General features: G+C 36.9%; 1 pseudogene; it reads left to right on the top strand.

Annotated features, from left to right (window-relative positions):
• LOC113070236 (hydrocephalus-inducing protein-like) overlaps nt 1-21,632 on the top strand; it is a 41,495-nt pseudogene that overhangs the window by 8,131 nt on the left and 11,732 nt on the right.

The raw sequence follows: 21,632 nt of genomic DNA, 5'->3' as shown, positions 1-21,632 counted from the left end.
CAGTTATTTTTGCAGCTGATTTAATTGCATATGCATTTAATTGCAAATGCATTTTCTACAAAATGTATGAGTCGAGAGTATTAAAATTAATTGTGCAATGTGATTTTCTTAGGTTTACGGTAGCCGGTTTACAGGGTTTTGCTCCATTATGTAACACCCAGTAAAGCATGTCTACACCCATTTTGTGCTTGACATGCCTGCAATAATTGCTAATTTGCACCGCTCTTGGTAGATTGCATGGAGCATTATAGAAATAAGCTGGCTGGATCTACGATCTTTAAAATGTCAGTAGATCACCCGCAGGACTTTCCAATGCCATTGGGACAGCATTCTCAAACCATTTTGTACTGTTTCATACTTCTTTAACAGGGTTGGCACAAAATATATTTTAAAAGAGAAATTTAATAGATGGTTTCATGAGAATGACCCACTAGTACTCAAGAGTTGTATATTCACATTCTTTGGTTGATGTTGTCCAGGGATGGAAATTAACTTTTTTGTCCACCGGCTGGGTGAAACAGTATGCTATTTTTATTTACCCGCCACGGTGGCTGGTAGGTGAAGCAAATTTACCTGCCACAACACAAAATCACCCGCATTTGGCTGGTGGCAGGTGCTAATTTCCATCCCTGATGTTGTGCCTGTAAGTCTTCTGGTAACAGTATGCTGTCTTCATAACCTTTTACTTTGATATATCTGTAAACCTTATGACTCTTAGTAGGAGAAGACATCCAAATCAGCCTCTATGGAGAGTCTGAAGATATAAATGTAGGATATAAGAACTGAGAACTATATGATGGTGGAGATGCCTACATCTCTTTGGCTAGCTACCAGAAAATGGCAATAAGAATTTTGAACAGAATGACATAATTTTTATATTATGAATGTGTAGGCATGTATTCCCATTTCAGTCTGTCTTTGTGCTTGTCAAATTTTCTCTTTCTCTCTGTTGTTTTCTCTTTTGTAGGCTTTCTTCAGAGCTGCACCAAAAAGAATATGATGAAATAGAGCAGTTTCTGACAGAAAACACTGTCTAGATTTCAGCTTCCCCAATGCAATATTACACAACCAGCAATTATATCTGAAACCTAGGATGTCCCCGTACCATATAACCATTTGTCTAAACATATGGTGGAAACCAAACTTAGACATCACTCCACTCAGCCAAGCAATTTAAAAGATACTGAGATTGTTTTTAGTTAGCCAGAAGGATTTGTTATGTGGGTGAGAGTTAAATATGTATTTAAAGGGCCCTATTATGCCATTTTTACAATTCCTAACATTGTTTTGGGAGTCTCCTACAATAGGATTACATGCATGCAAGGTAAAAAAAAAAAAACGCTTTCGTTTTCTCAAAATCTTCAGTTATAATCAGCTCATTTTCCAGCGATTTTCAAATGATTAGTTCGAAGCAGTTCAAATAAACAGTCTCTCTAAACCCATTCCTTTCCGTGAGCCTGCTCTGTTCTGATTGGTCCAAGTTTGTTGTGGCCTAGTATGTTGTGATTTGGTCTACTGCATACAACGTGTTAGAAATGATACGCCTATTTCAATAGTTCTGTATTTTGAATGCTCTACAGAAGATATAAACATCTATTATTTATCATGCTTACAGGTTGTGATTCAGTGGAGCACTGATCCAAATAAACATGATACTGATACATCTTTCAACAGCAAGTGTTTTGTGAATCTCATGTTGAACTACCCGAGATTAGAGGAGCATTCAGTAGAATGTGGGCGGGGTCAAGTTGTTTGTGGTCGGCCAATGTAGAACATATGTGCGTATTATGTAAATGTGTAACCCTGTGAAGTGGGATTCGGATTACTAACGACTCATTTAGGCTGTAGAGAGTCAGTTCTTTATTTTGGGAGACAATATCCTTATTTATTGTGCACTTTCAGCTTTACAACTTTGCAGGTAGTTTACATTCACATAGCTACATTATACACTGCATGACAGGCAATACTGGAAATTGCATTATAGGGGCACTTTAACTAAATAGTAGTTCTGAATAAGTAGTTATTAAGTTTTAATAACTTAACAGTTTATGACATCTGTTTTTATTTCTTTATTCTCTATTTTGCATTTGTTATGCACCTTATTTTTGGTCATCTCCCTGGTTTTGTGTCTGTATTTGCGCATCTCAGAGGAGTGCATGCAATGGTGTCAGATTATGACAGATCTGCATATAGGTCCAGTTCAAGGCTTTGTTTTTGTATTGTTTTCTATTGGCCAATCACATAACCTTCAAAAGACACATCCAACAGTGATCTGTGTTAATTCTGCCAACTTGCTGTGACTTTCAGCCTCTTAAAGGCACATACACAGATACGCTGCTGACCCTATTTTCCTCACAGTGTCCTTTATTTTTATGTGTATTTTATTTATAAGATGGAAAAGGGTGCAGCTATGAGGATAGATACAATGGAAAATCATTCCCATTCTGCTCTTATTTTTACATAGTAGGCTAATTTACTCTCACATTGTCTGCTCATGCAAATACAGCTTTTACAAACCAGGACTTGGCTTGGGCAAGGACATATAGAGACAAGGCAAAACAAAACAGACCGGTATCCCCTCTGCTTGGATATGAGCATCTGTTGACATGCAGTAGAGCTTGATTGCACCTGCTCCGTCAACTCTCTGCAAGCACTGCCTGGTGACACAACATACTGTTTGTTCACTAGTGATTTAGCAAATAATTTTATTCAATGTAATTGGAAGGCCAGCCCCCACTAGAGCACCCTTATTGCAAGTGGCTTGCTCAAGAGCGCAGTGGTGATAGGAGGCCTTGATATCCCAAGTTTATTGATGCATCTCCTGCTGGGATGGTACCTTTTGAAGTTTGTGTGACCAATTCTGACTAATGTTTTCAACATTTTTCACCACGTTGCATGTGTCACTGCTTCAGGGATTATTGTGTTTTGGGTTTTTTTTGGTCATTTTTTCACATCATTCCTCCCATAATAATAATAATAATAATAATAATAATAATAATAAATCCCTTTGTCATGAATACCTGTGGAAGTTGATGTTATATATTATGCAACTTCATATACAATATACACTACTTTAAAAAAGTTTAGGGTTATTACTTAAATCTATAACTAAAACTATTAAAACATTTTTTGTTAATTAGAATAAATTAAATAATAATAAAATAATTTAAATGTAAAAAATATTTTACAGATGTTATTCTTGTTGCTGAATTTTTGATTGAATGAATTCAGACCAGGTAAGCATAAGATACATCTTTCAAAGACATAAAAAATAAAAAGTATACCTAAACTTTGCGGGAGTGTAAGTTAAAGGTTACAGCACAAAGACAGTTATACAGAATTTACATTGCACTTATATAACAAATATCAAATGTTTAAATGAATACAAATCAATTTATTGCGACTGAGGTACAATTATGTATTCTCTCAGCTGATTTGGCTGCTTTGTTTACAGAAGGGAGAAATCTGGCCCAAAAGCACTGCAGTGGTGAACATCATTTTCAAACCACAGGAATTCAGGATCTACCAGCAGACTGTTTACTGTGAAATCACTGGTACTTACAGTAGCATCATGAAAACACGTCATGTTAAAATAAATAAATGTTTGCTGTCACCACTATGCTTATGCATGCTTGTATTGTTTTCTAACAATGCATTAGTATATTTGCATGTGGCGCTTAGGCCCATCTGCAGGTTTGCATTTATTTGCATGTTTGACTAAGGTCTAACAATATTCTTATTGTTTAGATTAGTACTGACCTAGAAAGTCAGACTGTTGATATTGTAGCCATTGAAATTTCACAGCCTGTTTCATTATGCTAACATGCTCTTTTTTGTTTGCTCATTTGAATGTTCTGTACTTACACAGGTTGTGAATCTCGGTTGCCCCTCTGCACAGGGAGAAAATGTAGGCCCAAAACTGCAGTTCAACTCCAATTTCTAGACATAGGAAACATTGTCATAGGCTCAAAACAGATCTATAAGGTACAATTGTAGAAAAACGTCTTTTAATCTTAATGCTAAAAACAAAAGTTTGAGATGAAATTACATTGCATTCCATTAAATCCTGTATTTAATCATTATTATTCAGTAATTGAGCAGCTGCAAGACACACTAAAGGTGCAAAATTCTGAAATTAAATGTAATGAAATAAATGTTTTATATTGGAGTCAGTAAGTGAGGTTGTTAGTGTTATTGCCCATTTCTTAACCTTCAGCTAAGTCTAAAAAACAAAACCACCTAACGTTACCTCTTCCAGATCATTACACAGACTAAAACATGCAGTTGTGGTGGGAGAAAAAATATAGATGTAACAGAAGAACTCTTTAAAACATTGATTTGCTATGAAGTCAAAGAAAGCAGGATCTCACAGCAAATTTAATCAGGATGTTGCTGACAATCTGCCAAGTGTAGCACGTACTCATCGGCAGTTTTATTTGAATAATAAAAGCCCCTTATTATTACAGTCTTGATATAGACCAATATTTGGCTCAATCTGAATGCACTCAATTATGTAAACATTGTGGCTTTCCAATTCCTATTGTCATTTGAGCTTTTGCATGATCCCAATGATATAATTGTCCTGGAAGTTTTAGTTTGAATATTATTTGTCTCTATGGGCCTCTTTATGAGGAAGTATCCAAGTGATTAAACAACATAAACTGATCCCACTCATGAACGAATGAAACAATTAGAAGTTTCTTTTGTGTTATCTCTGTCTGTATTCTCATCCTCTTAGCTACCTCTGAGTAACAATAATAAGCGGTGCGTATAAACGAGTTAAGCCCAGTACAGTATTGGGTCTTTGCTTTTCCTTCAACCCCTCTGAAGGAATGATCCCACCCAAAGCCTCCTACTGTATACACTGGAGGCCACTTCTCTTCTGACGAACTGGGTGTCTTCTCTGAGGAGTTACACTTCATTGTGGTGGGAAACTCTGAGCCTGTTATTGTCACATTCAGGTAAACCTCATAAATTTACCCTGGCCTAATCAATGTTCATAGTTTAGGCCAAGACAAAGATTGTTTGCTTGTTTATTTTCAACTAATTAATATTTATTTTCTATTAATTTAAATGTGTTGTTGCCCTTTGCTGTCCATGAGGAAATCACTCATATCACATTTAAAACCTAAGTGAAATCGCTCCCTGTACACAGTACGATGGAAATGTTTTAAATATATGTAGTTTAAGGCATTTTAATCATGATCTTATCAGAAGAGACACTTGTTTTTCTTCATGCTAGACACAGTTTATCACTTCTGTCATAAATGAATTATTATTTAAACATTTGAAAAAGTCAAAAGTCTTGCTTGGTATCTGTTAAATGAACCTCTTTTGTCTTGAATTGCTAATTTTCCACAACACTTGAAAATGTCCTGCCAGTCCCCGTTGTTTCCCATTATTATGTACTAATGGCAGTTTTAAAATAGTAACCCAACCGTGTTATATAATAGATTGCCTGTCGCGTTCATACATTTTCCCCCCTGGTATGCAACATACTATTAAAAGATCATAGTAAAACCTTTTTATATTTAGAAATTTTAGCTTATGCTACTTTGTGACTGTTAAAAAAGTTTGTTCGGTATGGTATGAGTGTGTGTAGTGTGAATGTAATCCGGATGTACTAAAATCATGATGTGATCTACCAGCATCAGTTGCGTTTCTTCAGTTCCATTTACAAATCCTCTCCCCTGGCCTCATGGGACAGTAAAGTGGCCATTGGATGTGCATTTCAGAATCTCAACAGAAGTTGTAGGTCCTCCATGTACAGTTTTAGGAATACTTTGATCTCAGACATACTACTATTTTTACATACTGTTTTTCAAAAAAGTATACTGAATAGTTGTAATCTAGGCATATTCAGATGCAGCCCAAGAAGTGCTTAAGCTTAGTTGGAGTTGTTTTTAGAGCAGTGAAGATATCCTTTGTCTGATGCAAAGATTGACCTATATTTTACTTCCCTTCCTTTTATCAACCCCTTCTTATGACCATTAGCAAAAACCACCAATGTTTCTCCTTCACTCTTCGTTGTTTTAATCATTAGCTTATGGCTGCTTAAATAAATCTATACAGGCTGAGCCTTAATTAAATGAATGAAGCATAGCTCTGCTGAAATCTTTCAAACAAACTAGCACTCCCTTGATTAAGATGGATTAACATTGGAATTACCATTGTTCATTGTAGTGTTACATTTTCAATGACCTTCATTCCTGGCGAGTAGATTAAAAAAAAAAAAAAGTTTCCGCATCCCTTCATCTCTTACAGTGGGTGTTTAATTGGACCTACATTCCTCTTCAGTGTCCCAGAGCTCAACTTTTGAGAGGTGTCCTCTGGTAAATGAACGTGCACTCTCCACTTCATCAGTCAAGATCAATATTAGCGATTAATGCTTGTTTTGCATATTAATTATGTAACCAGTAATCTTCTCTCACTGACCCAAGGGTTTCTGCAAACGTCGCTTTAGCAAAACTTCAGTGGTGCCCATGAGCTTTGGACTGCAGATTCCCGGAGATGGTACAGAACGGGCAAGCATTACCAGCACAGACCAGGTCGCTCAGCTAAATAGAAGTGAATGCGGACCGGGAGACAAAACCGAAGGGAGCCTAAAAGAGTTTATCTTATCACCCAGCACAGGCACAGTTCGTGCTATGGCTGAGATTGATATCCAGGTATATTTGGTCTTTTTGATTCTATGCCGAGCCATCAACATATTATCTCACTGAATATCTCAAAGTGATTTGAATCAATTTCCCTATGCAAAAGTTGAAGTGACCAGTCGAGACGATTCCCATGACCTGTCCATGCCAAAACATCAGCATTCTCTCAAGAGATTGAAACTTGGGTCTTTAAAACTGCAGAGAAGACCTTTAATCCCTATTAAACCTCAGACAGCTTAGACTTTTGAAAAAAGGTCTCTGTATTACATTAATAGAAAAATGGGAGGTGGAATATATTGGAAAAAGTGATAAATGAGAATAGTGGCTCCTTCCCTCCTCTCTCTCTCTCTCTTTCTTTCTCTCTCTCTCTCTCTCTTGTTCTAGGGCTGTGATTATCTCGCCCATAACCCTTTCACTGGTTGCCAGGTACCTTGCGTACCTGTCATGTGCTGGTCTTTTCCCATCAGTGGGAGCTGTCAGCACTTTGGAGGGCTAATCTGTTGGACGTGTCCGCCTGTCTTTGTGCTTCCTGTGAATGTGGCTGTCTCCTGTCAGTGTGCAAATGTGCCTCTCCCAGTCTGTGACACAAGAGTGGCTCACCATGCTCTAATGAGGCCTCAGCACAAGAATACATATTAGGGGCTTGTGGGATGGGATGATATTCCCAGATTCATCACACAGCTGGCTGGTAGCCTCCCAGACATGTTAGCATAAAAAAAAAGCACCTGGAGAGTACTTTGCCTTTCTTCTTGGTTACATTTCTTGGTGACAGTTGTCTGTGATCCCATATGTGCGGTTTCAGAAACACTTAAAGCACTGCAGGGAGAGGAACATTGCTGTCTGAACTGTTTGGAGTAACATTGATTGTGGAGCACTATATTTAGACCAGCAGCTGTTAAATCTGTTCAAAACTGTTATAATTGTGATTTAAACAATTATAGTTAAGTTTGTTTTATGATATGATAACTGAGATATAAAATCTTATGAAGATTATTAACTAACATTTAAATGTTTGGGGTCAGTAAAATTGAATTAAGATTGAAAATAAATTAATACTTTTATTCAGCACGGATGCTTTAAATTGATCAAAAGTGACAGTAAAGACTTTTAAATTGTTACAAAAAAAGTTCTAATTGAAATACATGCTGTTCTTTCTATTCATCAAAGAATCCTAATAAAAGTATTTCAGTTTCTACTAAAATATTAAGCAGCACAAATTGCAATCATGCTTTAGTGATGGACATTCAAAGTGTTGGAAAGGAAGTTTTGGCTCTCCCAATCAAAGCTAGATAATATATAGTTTGTAGGGTAAATGAAGTGGTTTCCACACACAAAACTTATTTCTGAGTATCCCTGTAGATGTGTTATGCCAGATGTGGTCCTCAAGAACCAGGTTCTTCAGTTCCAGGACTGTTTCCTGTTTAGGGTTGTCCCTAAGAGCAATCAGCTGATCCATCAATGATAATGAACTCCCTGCTTGCTATGGACTTCTTTCTTAGGTTGTTTCCGTATGTGTTTGCAGCCCTTTCCAAATTTCTTGATCAGAAATTAGAGATTTGATGACGTGTTTTGATGTTCAAGTATATGACACATTTATGTTTCTTTGTGCAGCCATTTGTGCTATACAAGGTTGCCAAGATCCACCGTTGGTGAGTGTATGGGCATATTATATTAATGCTTACTTTACTGTTCAAAACTTGTAAAAACAATAATTGTGAAACAATTATATTAATATAATTATTTTAATTACATTAAGTACTTTAAAATATATGTACAATTCATGTAGCTCAATGCTAAATAATACACAGTAAAGAGCAAAAGGTATTTATTTTTTTATTATTATTATTACAGGAAGAGTGGAAGGCTCTTTTAGAGCAGAAGCCTTGCCACATTTTCACATGAGACAGGATATTTCTCCTCAGCTGTTACATGAGATGCTGCATTAAACAGCCTCCCTCTGTCTGTACTAGTGGTGTACAGTACATACAAATTATTAAAATGGATAATTTCATGCATACACAGCTTTTTCTCTTTGTCAGAGTTTATGTTCACTATTAATAGATCTGGTTCATAGCATTTTTCTATGCAGTGTTTCAGTTTATGATTTTTTAAATATTTGTTTTATATCAGTGAAACATCACAAATGGATTTCATTACATTTCTGATGAAAGACTGTCATTGCTATTGATACTGTGTATGTATTTCTTTTTTCTATAGGAGCTCCTGCTCTCCTGTGTTGAACAGGGACCTTCTGTCTCTGTCATTGCTGCCAAGCTGAACTTTGGCTGGATTCCTGTGCTGATGTCACAAGGACTTTGCAGCTGTCAACGACTCCCCAATCCCAGCCAGATTTCGTTCTCCAATGGTGGGTTTTATTGGGACAGAAGGGATGAATAGCTTCAGTACTGTTTCTCTAGGGCCTAGTTTCTTCACCTGATGTCCATTTAAAAAAAAAAAAATTAGATTAAATAAGAGTTGTACCACAATATGTGTTTTAAAGATCCTAATTCCTTTTAATTTCCATTTTTGGTTTTGTTCTCTCTTTTGCAGTATCGGACCGACACTCATTGGTAAACTGATGTCTTCTCCACTTTGGCTGAGGACTTTCATAAGCCCAGAGTTTTTAACAAACATTTTCCAGCTTCAGTCGATCCTGAACTTCATTACAGGCACTCGATAGCGTGCGAGTGCCAGGCAGATGCTGACAAGAGTGCCATGTGAATTGAAAATACTCGAAACGCAGTCTTTTGCTGTTATGCGTCCATCTGTTTATGTAGTTTGTGATAAACTAGTATTGTGAGTTTTTCAAAAGATATGTCTCTCATGAGACTGGCTTTTGGTTCCATTGTAAAGCTCTACAGCACAATGATGAAGTTTAAAGCAATCAATGGTGTTAAACCGTCTAATGCAGGTCTGATCTTATTATTGAAATTTCAGCTGGCTTGTTCTTCACTTGATTCCTTTCTCAAGGGGAAATCGCCCCAACCTCGATCTAGCTCCCTATCGACCGGCTAGTCTATCTCTCTTCCCCTCTTCTATCTCTCTCCCACTTGCTTTGCCACTTCTCTTTCAAAGGAAGACTTACGGAGTGATCTATGCCTCCCAGCTGACCTCCTTTAGTCCGGCAGAGTTCAAATGATAGGGCCCTCACTCTTTCCTCTTTCCTCTGCCTGCTCAAAGGCGTGTCTTCCTTGCTGAATTCTGAATTTGCAGTTTCCCTCTTCCAAGGGCAGCCTACTGCTGATCATGACTGTGTTACCATTGGCCCGTCCTGGGACTAATCAGCAGAGACTAAACTTTTTTGACACAAGGTGCACTATATTGATATATGCGCTTAAATCAATTATTTTAAATCCTGGTGCTGGGACCTACCTCAAAATTAGAAAGGTAAATTAAGGAGACATACAAAATGTACAGAGTGGTATGTGCTCAGGACCAGGATTGAAAACCACTGGCTTAAACTAAATCATAAATATTTTGCTATACATTAATAAACAGGAATATGATTCTATTATGTCATGGGTTCAAGGTTTGACTTGTTAGCACTGCATTTTAATTTTAAAATACATTTATAATAACATAGACAAGATATTTAGATTGTAATTATATTTCACAATATTACTGTATTTTCATCAAATATACGCAGCCTTGGTGAGCATAAGAGACTTTCAAAAGCAAAAAAAAAAAAAAAAAAAAACATTTTTTTAATTTTAGTTTAATTCATAGCTAAGCAAAAATATTTTATGGATATTGTTGTGCTCATTTAGGAAATCACAGTATGTATATCCACCTTATTTCACAACAGTGGAAGTCAGCTGTTTCTGTGATTGGTTGAGATTATGATTCATTAGGAGTTATAGGTATATAACTATAATAATAACAAAATGCAGTAAACAGAAAAACTATTTGCACTACAAACAAATAGTCTGTTTATGACCATAATACATTTAAATAATATGAAAACAAATACCTGTTTGCAGTATCAAGCAGCATAGCAGACTGTTTGTGTATTGTTAAAATATCTGGAGGCAGAAGACACCAGTAGCCTTGCACATTCAAGTTACAAATCGCCGTACACACTCTTGTGTAAAAAAAAAAAAGGTGGATACATTAAAATATATTTCAAAGGGCTCCTCATATAAAGTGCTACCAAAACCCTTTACCACCTCTGATAGTCAGTATATTTCTCCAGAATTATTCATGTGGCTCTGCAATGGCTCACAGTTCAGTGAATATGAGAAATGAGTAAGGTTCCTCCTGATCAGTCTCTAACACACCGTCAGCCTCACAAACATACTTAGCCAAACACAAATATATAGGTCCTGCTTGCCTCATAATCCATATCAGTTTGAGGAGTTGGATATGAAAAAGTTAGCTGCCTATACATCTTTGTGAGATTCTCACACAATTTTCTGGAATACTTGATTCTGATTGGACAGTTGTTACATTCTGTGATCATATATATATATATATATATATATATATATATATATATATATATATATATATATATATATATATATATAATGAAATGACTGTTTTTATTTTTTTACTAATACTGACTATATTAATGTATTACATTGTGCACACTGAAACAGGAAATATTCTACCTTCAATTTCCTCTCTACAGTCTTCTCACTTCTTTATTCCTATGAGGACTGTAAGAGGAGGGAGTAATGAGAATGATGATAAATGTGCCAAAAGCTATACTCAGCCATCACCATGAGCCCCATTCTTAAGATAAATAAAACTCTATTAATCAGAATCCCTTTACACACCAACACCCGTTCTCTTTGCTCAGTCAGAAAATCCCAATTAAAAGTTGGTGTGCAGGACATCAATCATTTGGCCGCATTATGAAAATTGATTTGAATCCTCAGCCAACAGTTATGAAAAGTAGTGGTGCAAATTAAGCATCTGGTGAGGTGCACTTTTGCATGCAAAGATGAGCTTGCTCTTTTTTTTCTTCTCATTTGTGTTTTTCTTGTAATGAGAAAATGAAAGGATATAATGAAAGTAGGGAGAAAAAGTAGGACAGAGAGGAGGTGCTTCAGAGGAAAACGGCTTATATGCATATCCTCAATGTCAATACCCCAGCATATAGCAGATGTCAGACTCCTGGGTCAGTTGAAGCACAATCAGTGTCCATACATTAGCCATTCAGTACTCATTATAAAACTGATACATGATCACAATTCCTTTATACTATCGCCAGTTTTTCTTCTCCCTTTAGATAAAGAGAATCCTGCTGGCAGGACATAGACATAGAAACACATACGCTACATGGATGTTTATTTAAAACTCTTCAATTACAAGACTGAGATAAGATTTTGCTGAGCGGTTGGCTATTGACTGGCATTTGCTTGTGTTGAAGCCAACCGGGAGGGAATGATCATTAATATTTCTCTTTCCCCACAAGAAAACTCATCCACTGTGGGATCATTTCCCCTGGACATTACATAAGACACAGAAGAATCAGTCCACACACATAAGGGAGTTACCATTGTTTTGTGCTTGGGATTTTTGTTTCATGAGCCCTATGTTGGAGAATATATTGTAAGTAATAGACGCTTTAGTGTGTCATTGCTGTATATTAATTAAAAGTTATTATTATCTAGGTGAGCATTTCAGTTTTAATTTTTGCTTTTTTCAAAAAAAAAATTGTCAAAAGTTTTATTCTTCAGCAAGGACACGTTGATCAATAATGATCATTGATCAAAACTGACAGTAAATACTTCCACATTGTTAAACAAAATCTCTATATAAGATAAGTTATTTTTGATTAAATGAATTAAGCCTTGCGTAGCATTAAAAAGTGGGGCTGTGTGTTTTCCAACTAGTCACATTTGTAACCACTTTTATGTATACATGTCTTGTGAGCAAAATTTAAATTTAATTTATATGTATAGAATTATTAGAATGTTTCAATGTTATCCTTTTGCTGTCATATGTTTAAAACTTTACTATGGAAAGATTGTGTGCTATACCATGTGCATGTATGATGATTTTTAACATTCCTGTTTCGGCCAAAAGAAAAGGGCACCACCATAGTCAGCCCTTTGCTCCTAGCCTGAATTAGGGAACTCACTTCAGGTAAAACAACCAATCTCATGCAGTTGTCTTTGAGTTTAACAATATCATGTGTCCACTGTTCACAAAACTTCATGGTTGTTCTGTTCTTCCAGTTCCTTTTTCTTATATGCATCAACTTTTAATCATCTCTAACTGATAACTGGACTACATCCTGCGAAACAATTTGAAATATATTAGCCAACGGTGGTTCTGACATAATCAGCTGAAGTTTGAATACTACACTGATGAAGGTCCTGAAAGCCACACTTAATCCTCTTTTAGTGGAGATGCACGTAACTGTTTATTGACATCCTCTCTAGAGCATTACAGAGATGCATGCCTCCTTGAGTCCTTATTGATTTAATGGTAAATTAGAGATGAGAGAAGGTGAGAAGTGAATATAGACTTGCCCTTCTGCGTCCCACGCCTAACTGCTGCAGTGCATAGCTATCAGCTGGTTGGCTGTCAGTGTGCCGGCACTCAGGCATCATAGAGAACATAGGGCTCTGTTTTAGTGCACTTCTGACAAGGTTGAGCAGGCTTTTTAAAAATGAGACTATCAAAGATGATTCTCATCCATTCATAAATTGAGAATATGAAAAGGATCTTTTTTGTGTATAAAATGTTTTTTTTTCTAATTGCAGGTGGTAACTCCTCCCAACTTCTATGTGGAAAATGTTAGCAAAAACCTCTATTTAACATCAAGTGTTATTATAGTATATTTTCTAGTTGATTTAGTTTCTTAGGGGTGCCAAAGTTAATCTGCTAACTGGTGTCAGAAATGCTTTATGCTCTAAAATTTCAACTTTTGCATTAAAATAATTTGTCTATTTGTGTTTTATTTTATATATTATATTATTAAACTTTATATATTAAAAAGGGATAGTTCACCCGATAATGAAAATGTCATCATTTATTCACCCTCTTGTCTTTCCAAACCTGTATGACTTTTTTTCTTTCTGTGGAAAGAAGATATTCCGAGAAATGTATTTTTCTGGTCATCAAAACCATTTCAAATATTCTTCAAAATATCTTCTTTTATTTTCTGCAGAAGAAAGTCATAAAGGTTTGGAATGACATGAGAGTGAATAAATATGACACCATTTTCATTTTTTTTCATCCCTTAAATTACTCCGTTTGTTGTTAATGTACTGTGTGTGTATGTTAAATGTCAGGTCCATTATCTGTGCCTCAGCTCAGTGGCTGTACATGTACCCTTTATCAAATGTCCTTCCACTTTTTATGAAGTACGAGATGCTTTCCATACTGCTGAAAAAATAGTTTGCAGTGTGTGGTTCGATTGAGGCAATTAACTGCTTCCTTGTACAGGAATTAAGCCTAATTTATGAATGGTACAGAAAAAATATCTATCATCCAGTCAATCAATTTTGATTCATTTGTAAGTCACTGGACTGCATAAAGACAAGACAAGAGGAATAGGCAAATGTTATGGTCTATTGAAATTGAAAATAGATTGCTGTCCCTAATATTGACAGTAAAGACCAAGCAAGTTGTTATGCCGACTCATTCAAATGAGCCGTCCTAACTGACTTCTCATTGGCAAAATGATTGTAAGTGAGCTGAGATGGCAAATTCATTTTAACCCCCGCCCACAGCTCAGCACTGGCATCTCAGGTCCTCTTCTGTTTTTTAAAAAAAAGCTGTAGAATAAGCATAGTGAGCTCCTGGGGAACCATCATTATGATGAAAATGATTTTCTGTCCACCTTATTTCACTTTTATTATCTCTCTTTCAACACACACACTCCTTTTCACACACAACACCATCCCCCTTGTCAGATTCCTGTTCTCTCCCATTTTTGCTGCAGCCTTACATATTTTCAAACACTTCTTATGTCTCCTGACTTTAAACAACTAAGAACTAAAAATGCAAATGTATTTCAGTGCTATTCTTTTTATCTGATTCTGTCCCATTCGTTTGTGTTTTGACAGTCTGTGCTGCTAGATTTACTTAATGCTCCCCTAGTAGAGCTTGGAGGAATAAAGCAATTAAAGAGAGCGAGTAGGGAATGGAGAGAGAGAGATGAGAGGAAAGTAAAGGAAGAGGAAAATCAAGAGAGTAGGGGAGAATGATATTCGCCTTTTAAGTGTTGACAGTAGAATTGCACAAATGACATATTTGTGTTGAAAATGATATTGTGTCTAATAGCATTAATATTAGCTGGTCTCAATATTACTTCCTCAGCAAATGCTAGTGTAGTTTTAGAAATTCTCAGTCTGAACGGAGACATATTTTCAGTATGAAATATTGTATGGTATGGTAGACAGTAGATTTTGTGTAACACACATTCTAATCCTGTAGTATATTGTGTTTTATTGGTTTAGCTTAATTAATATGTTGTTTTTACAGTATATTTATGAAGTTTATCTAACGCACAGGCTCCAGATGTGTCAGAGGCTGTTTCTCAAGACAAGAGTGTGTCTTCCTTGAACCTCTCAATGGAACTGACTCTGCATGAGCCTTTTGTATTGTGTGATTATGATGGGTAGGAACTGTATACATCCTCAAAGGTAAACAGGTTGAGTTAAGATGCAGATTATTTACCATTAATGGCAGAGTTATTAATGGGACTCATTAATTATTACTTCCAAAAAGCAAAAATAAAGATATTAAAATGCCATTATCTTATTGTTGTACATCTATGCATGCAAGTAAGATTTTAATGCTTTCCATTACTCTGACCCGTGAATCAGATTTTTTGGTCTTTCAGGTCTTTTCAAGTCTAATTCTAGAGTCTGGTGATGTCTTTTAGAGCTCAAAAAGAGCTATTGGTGTGTTTCAACACCATGGATCAACAGGACCTTGTCACTCGTGTGGTTGAGGATGTGCTGGAGTTCTGGTCCCATGGCCACCCTCAGCAGGACAGGGTAGTCTCAAGTAATCTCAAGTTCTCAAGCACCTCATTCGACTTTGGCTGCGTTCTCAACAACACAAAATCTTGCTACAAGCTCACCATGACCAACTGCAGCCCACTCTGCATTTCCTACCATTGGGCCTTCTTGTTAGATCAACAGCAATGCCATATTTGGTAGGACCACTGATGCCATTGATTTCAGGTTCAAATTATAAATTTAACCTAAAAGGGATAGTTCATTCAGAAATAAAAACATGTCATAATATACACACCTTACCGACTTACTTTCTTCTTTGAAACACAGTTATTAGACCCCAATGACATTCACTGTATGGGCATAAAATCACTGGGACATTTTTAAACATATTGTCTGAATACGAAGTGTATCTAGTTTGTAATTCTTTATGTAAACTCACCTAAAGGATTATTAGGAACACCTGTTCAGTTTCTCATTAATGCAATTATCGAATCAACTGATCACATGGCAGTTGCTTCAATGCATTTAGAGGTGTGATCCTGGTCAAGACAATTTCCTGAACTCCAAACTGAATGTCAGAATGGGAAAGAAAGGTGATTTAAGCAATTTTGAGCGTGGCATGGTTGTTGGTGCCAGACGGGCCGGTCTGAGTATTTCACAATCTGCTCAGTTACTGGGATTTTCACGCACAACCATTTCTAGGGTTTACAAAGAATGGTGTGAAAAGGGGAAAAACATCCAGTATGTGGCAGTCCTGTGGGCGAAAATGCCTTGTTGATGCTAGAGGTCAGAGGAGAATGGGCCGACTGATTCAAGCTGATAGAAGAGCAACTTTGTCTGAAATAACCATTCGTTACAACCGAGGTATGCAGCAAAGCATTTGTGAAGCCACAACACGCACAACCTTGAGGCGGATGGGCTACAACAGCAGAAGACCCCACTGGGTAACACTCATCTCCACTAAAATAGGAAAAAGAAGCTACAATTTGCACAAGCTCACCAAAATTGAACAGTTGAAGACTGGAAAAATGTTGCCTGGTCTGATGAGTCTTGATTTATGTTGAGACATTCAGATGGTAGAGTCAGAATTTGGCGTAAACAGAATGAGAACATGGATCCATCATGCCTTGTTACCACTGTGCAGGCTGGTGGTGGTGGTGTAATGGTGTGGGGGATGTTTTCTTGGCACACTTTAGGCCCCTTAGTGCCAATTGGGCATTGTTTAAATGCCACGGCCTACCTGAGCATTGTTTCTGACCATGTCCATCCCTTTATGACCACCATGTACCCATCCTCTGATAGCTACTTCCAGCAGGATAATGCACCATGTCACAAAGCTCGAATCATTTCCAATTGGTTTCTTGAACATGACAATGAGTTCACTGTACTAAAATCGCCCCCACAGTCATCAGATCTCAACTCAATAAAGCATCTTTGGGATGTGGTGGAACGGGAGCTTCGTGCCCTGGATGTGCATCCCACAAATCTCCATCAACTGCAAGACGCGGTCCTATCAATATGGGCCAACATTTCTAAAGAATGCTTTCAGCACCTTGTTGAATCAATGCCACGTAGAATTAAGGCAGCTCTGAAGGCGAAAGGGGGTCAAACACAGTATTAGTATAGTGTTCCTAATAATCCTTTAGGTGAGTGTATAAGCTAATGACTCCCAAAAAAGACCCAAAAGATTAAGCAGTCAATGCTTTAATTCATCACTCAGCTGTTCAAGACGGACAGATGTCCAGTCAAGCTTTGTAAGCCCTGGGAGGAAATGCAGTAACTTACTATAACTGAATACATGGGTAATGATGTATGGCAGCTCACACTTTGCAGATGGAAGTGAGTAGTGGAGAAGCATGTGATTAAATAATGGGTCAGCAGCATTTACAGTCTCTGTGGTGTTCAAATGCAGCATCTTACAATAACAGTCAACATTTGTCTAAATATCAAATATATATATAAAAATGTGTTTAATTTAATATATTTTTAGTTCACTTCTATACTCATATTGTTTTCTTTTGATGAAGATATAAATTACATTTAGTTACTATTTCATGTCATATTAAATCATTTTGGTCCATTTTACGCTGACTAAAATGGCGTCTAATTAAAATTGTATTTTAAGTGCAAAATGAAACCAGTTATTCAAACATTTTTTAGATATTAATGTAAGTATCAGCATTTAACACAATGATGTTAAAACCTTTTTTTTCTGTATAAACCATATCTATTTTTAGAGAGTTTTTGCGAATAGCAGGGGTCACCAAACTCAGTCCTGGAGGGCCGTTCAGTTTACTGGTGTTCATTCACTGTTCAGATTTAGCTTGCACTGTTAAAGTGGGACAATCCTTGACATTGCTCATTCTGATTGCATTTTTTTTGAATAATCAAATAATGCAATTGGAAACAACAAGGTCAAGGCATTGTTAGTGTTAATATCTTGCAGTTAACACTTTTCCCACTGTATTTTTGTCATTTTTGACAATATGTTTGAATTAAAACAATTTTAATTGTTGCAATCATGTGTATCCCATATGCCAATATATCTAACACCCTCTCAGCTTTACATTCACGCTTATGGTCTCTTGTTTAAAAAATAAAAATTGCTTGCACAAAGCCTTATTTTAAATCTCAGCTGTTGATAACTTTGGGTTGAGTTTTTATAGTATTAAATCGTTGTTTAGTGGCTGCCATATCCTGCGTCAGATTGATCGATATAGCCTCCATGGGGCTACAGTGCGAGCCAGTGAAGATTAATCACTTTCTGCACTGCTATTCGCTTCCCACCTTCTGCATGATCCAATAAGACTATGACCTTTTCTATCAATGTCACAGGGGCTTCAGCATGCATTGTCCAGCCTGCTAATTAAAAGCCTATCAGTAATTAAAACCAAGAGCGAAGCTGGTATTATTGCACCACTTCGTTGATCCATTTGGGCTCTCAACACGTAGCGGATTTCTTGTTAATGGACAGTTTTTTTTTAATGGTGTCTGTGGCTGATATGAGACTGATTACTTTTTCCTTCTTTTCTGGTAGGTTTTTTTGATGAGATGAGTCAAGGGACTGACAGAGATGCTGGGGGGAGAGCAGGGAGACGCAGTGGGAGCTGTTAGAGCAGAGAGAAGCTGACGGCAAGACGGACCCAAACAGGTCTGAGAAGAGCTTCTGCGTGAGACTAGCTGACAACTCTCTGATGCCTCTCTGATAATAAGCAAGAATTATGAGGATACATTTAAAGTGAGATGTTTACTCGAATCTTATCATGTTAGCAGACCTTTGAGTATTTATTAGACCATTAGATTACTCAAGCACCCATCACATATGCATTCATATCGAGGAGGGCAGGTAAATGTGTGGCTTATCTATTTGTTTGTTGAGCGTAGCGAGCATTTCTGGCAGCACATGTCTCTTGAGAGACTTCAGCCTTTGAAAACACCTGCACCCGACTTCCCTTCGCTGCATTAGTATCTAAAAATCTCTACACTGTCATTTGTTCTGTGCTCACAGTCTGGTTCACAGGGATGTTGGATGGAGATACTTGTTCACACACATATTAAAACAAACATCATTCAGATGGATTTTAGAGGAATACCATTTTTTTTTTCTATATGTGGCTGGTGTTTTCAATTTCCAAGGGTCTTGTGGAGCTTATTCATTATCTGTACTAAGCAATCACCTCCTGGCTTTTGGAGGGTGGGAAAAAATAAAGAAAGAAAGATAGATTTTTTGATAAACACTGCCCCCTGCTGATTCCTTTTATAATAGCATCCCTTGTTACAACCTGCCAAGTTTCAATACTACTTTCAATCTGAATAGTTTTTACAAGATTTTTCATTTGCTTTTTTTGCCAAAAGGGAGATATTATGACACTGGTTCCATCAAAGGTTATTCTGAGTGAGTGTGGCTCTTATTATATTCCTTTCCTTTTCTTTAAAGCCTGAGATTTCCCATGTGAACATTTCTTCTGATAAATTAGATCCATTCAATTATTTAATGCGTTGTGTAATTAATGGCCATCTTGACAGACCCAATTTGGTTTTCCGTCTGACCCTTTAGGTAGAACAAAATTGTGAAGTAAGAGATAGAGATCTGATGATTGTTGAAGACCCCTCATAATGTGTTTTTGTTTTTGCAGGGACGCTGACATAATCGTGCCTCATTTGGAAGAGGATGAATTGCATCATGGTAACTAACAGACAGGAGCAGAATAGAAAAATAGGAACTACTTAGCACAAAGGTCATTGAGCACGGAGCTGGGAAGCAAACCCATCAGTCTCACAGCCAATGTGCATCCAAGTGTGGGTGTGAAAGAGGTTGGTATAACCTCTGAAAACTGATTTAGGACAGACCTCTAAAGTAGCATAATAGTTTAATGATCTACAACAAAATGGAAACTCTTTAGTGATATCTATACTGACACCAAGCTGGTGACCTTCTCATTTCTTGGCCATGCTGACTTCAGCATACATGTTGGCATTGTGTGAAGTGGAAGGAGGGCCCATCTATGAAATCAAACTCAAGGGTCAGGCTTCCTTTGTTTTGTATATGCTGGACACAAATGACACTGAGTGTTTTGGATTACAGGTAACTACACACTGTCACCATAATAGCAAGTGACTCAAGGGTGTCACCTCAGTCATTGTATTGGTATCCCTGCGGTACCAAGACTCAAACCCATGACCTTTTTGGGTTAGAATCCTGACTCTCTAAACATTAGACAACTACTGCCCCCTAAATAGGATCAATAGGATCATTTCAGCAGTGATATGTATACATATTGTGCCCAGCAAGGTGAGATGTTTTGCATGTTTTAATACCCTGATGACTTTTTATACATTGGTTATCAAATTTGTTGCCCAAGTGTAACCTGAGTAGGTTACTGTCCACAGTTTTCACAAAAATATTAACCAGCACAACTGTTTTTAGCTTTGATAATGAAAAATGATTACTGAGTAGCAAATCAGCATATAAGATAATGATTTCTGAAGGATCATGTGACTACTGAAAACTCAGCTTTGCCATCACATAAAAAATAATATTATAATAGAAAACATTAATTCATTATTTTAAATAGTAATGTATTGCACAATACTGTCTTATACACTCCAAACTTTTGGTAATCTGGAAATCTGAACAGTTCTTAAAGTATTACACTTTGTGCTATAAACATTCATCATACCTCAAATTGTATGGCTTGTTGAGGACAGGTGTGCTTTTGGCGAATTTGCACACAAAATGCGTTTTTGCTTGCACTTGCTCTGCTTTTTAATTTATGTTTCAGTGTAGACGCTGAAGATGCATTGCGTCTTGTCTCACAGCTTTTTTAGCGTCTTGCTCCTGAGCATCAAGTATTAAGATGTGTTTTCAAGAAGTGTTTTCCACATTTCTGACACACAGCACAGCTAATCATTTTTAAACAAGTGGACCAATCAGAAGAACTCGTTTACAGTAGCAACCGAATATAATTTGTTGGTAACATGTCAGAAAAAACCCTTAGTTATAGCCCAGTTTTTGTAACTTTCAATTAGCTAGTTTCTAAAACATTTTGATTCTAAAACAAGTGATTGTCCAATTCTAATACAAAAAAACCTTTTAAATGAATTAGCCGTTTAGCTAATTAGGCCAACAGCGCTTCACACATTGAGAAGTTCAGACAGGATGTTTTAAATGCCTGAATATGATCCAACTTTCACTCTCATCAAATATACTTGAAAGTAGTCCAGGCCTTCATCCTGCCTCACCTAACCTTTAATCAAACACTGCTGAACGGTTCCAGATTGCAGACAGATGTAATGGTCTTGACCTTGAACTAGCTCACACTCTGCACTAGAACTGTTCAAATCCTCTCTGATCTGCAGCCAGTCTGAAGGAGTGCTATTTATCTCAGAAACAAGCAGTTTGCTCTCAGTTGGAACTGAGGTCTTGTGGTTATAGAGCAAATGGTGCCACTATTACTAAGAAAAGGGACTCTGTGTTGCTCTCTGATTACCTGATTATTGATCGGTTTCTTTGCTTTACTAACACAGGCAGTTTGTAGTAAGGGGAAAATAA

The sequence above is a fragment of the Carassius auratus genome, unplaced genomic scaffold (assembly GCF_003368295.1).
Source record: "Carassius auratus strain Wakin unplaced genomic scaffold, ASM336829v1 scaf_tig00003529, whole genome shotgun sequence".
Taxonomy (NCBI): domain Eukaryota; kingdom Metazoa; phylum Chordata; class Actinopteri; order Cypriniformes; family Cyprinidae; genus Carassius; species Carassius auratus.
The sequence above is the reverse complement of the archived record's forward strand: the minus strand, read 5'-3'. Positions and strand labels throughout refer to the sequence as shown.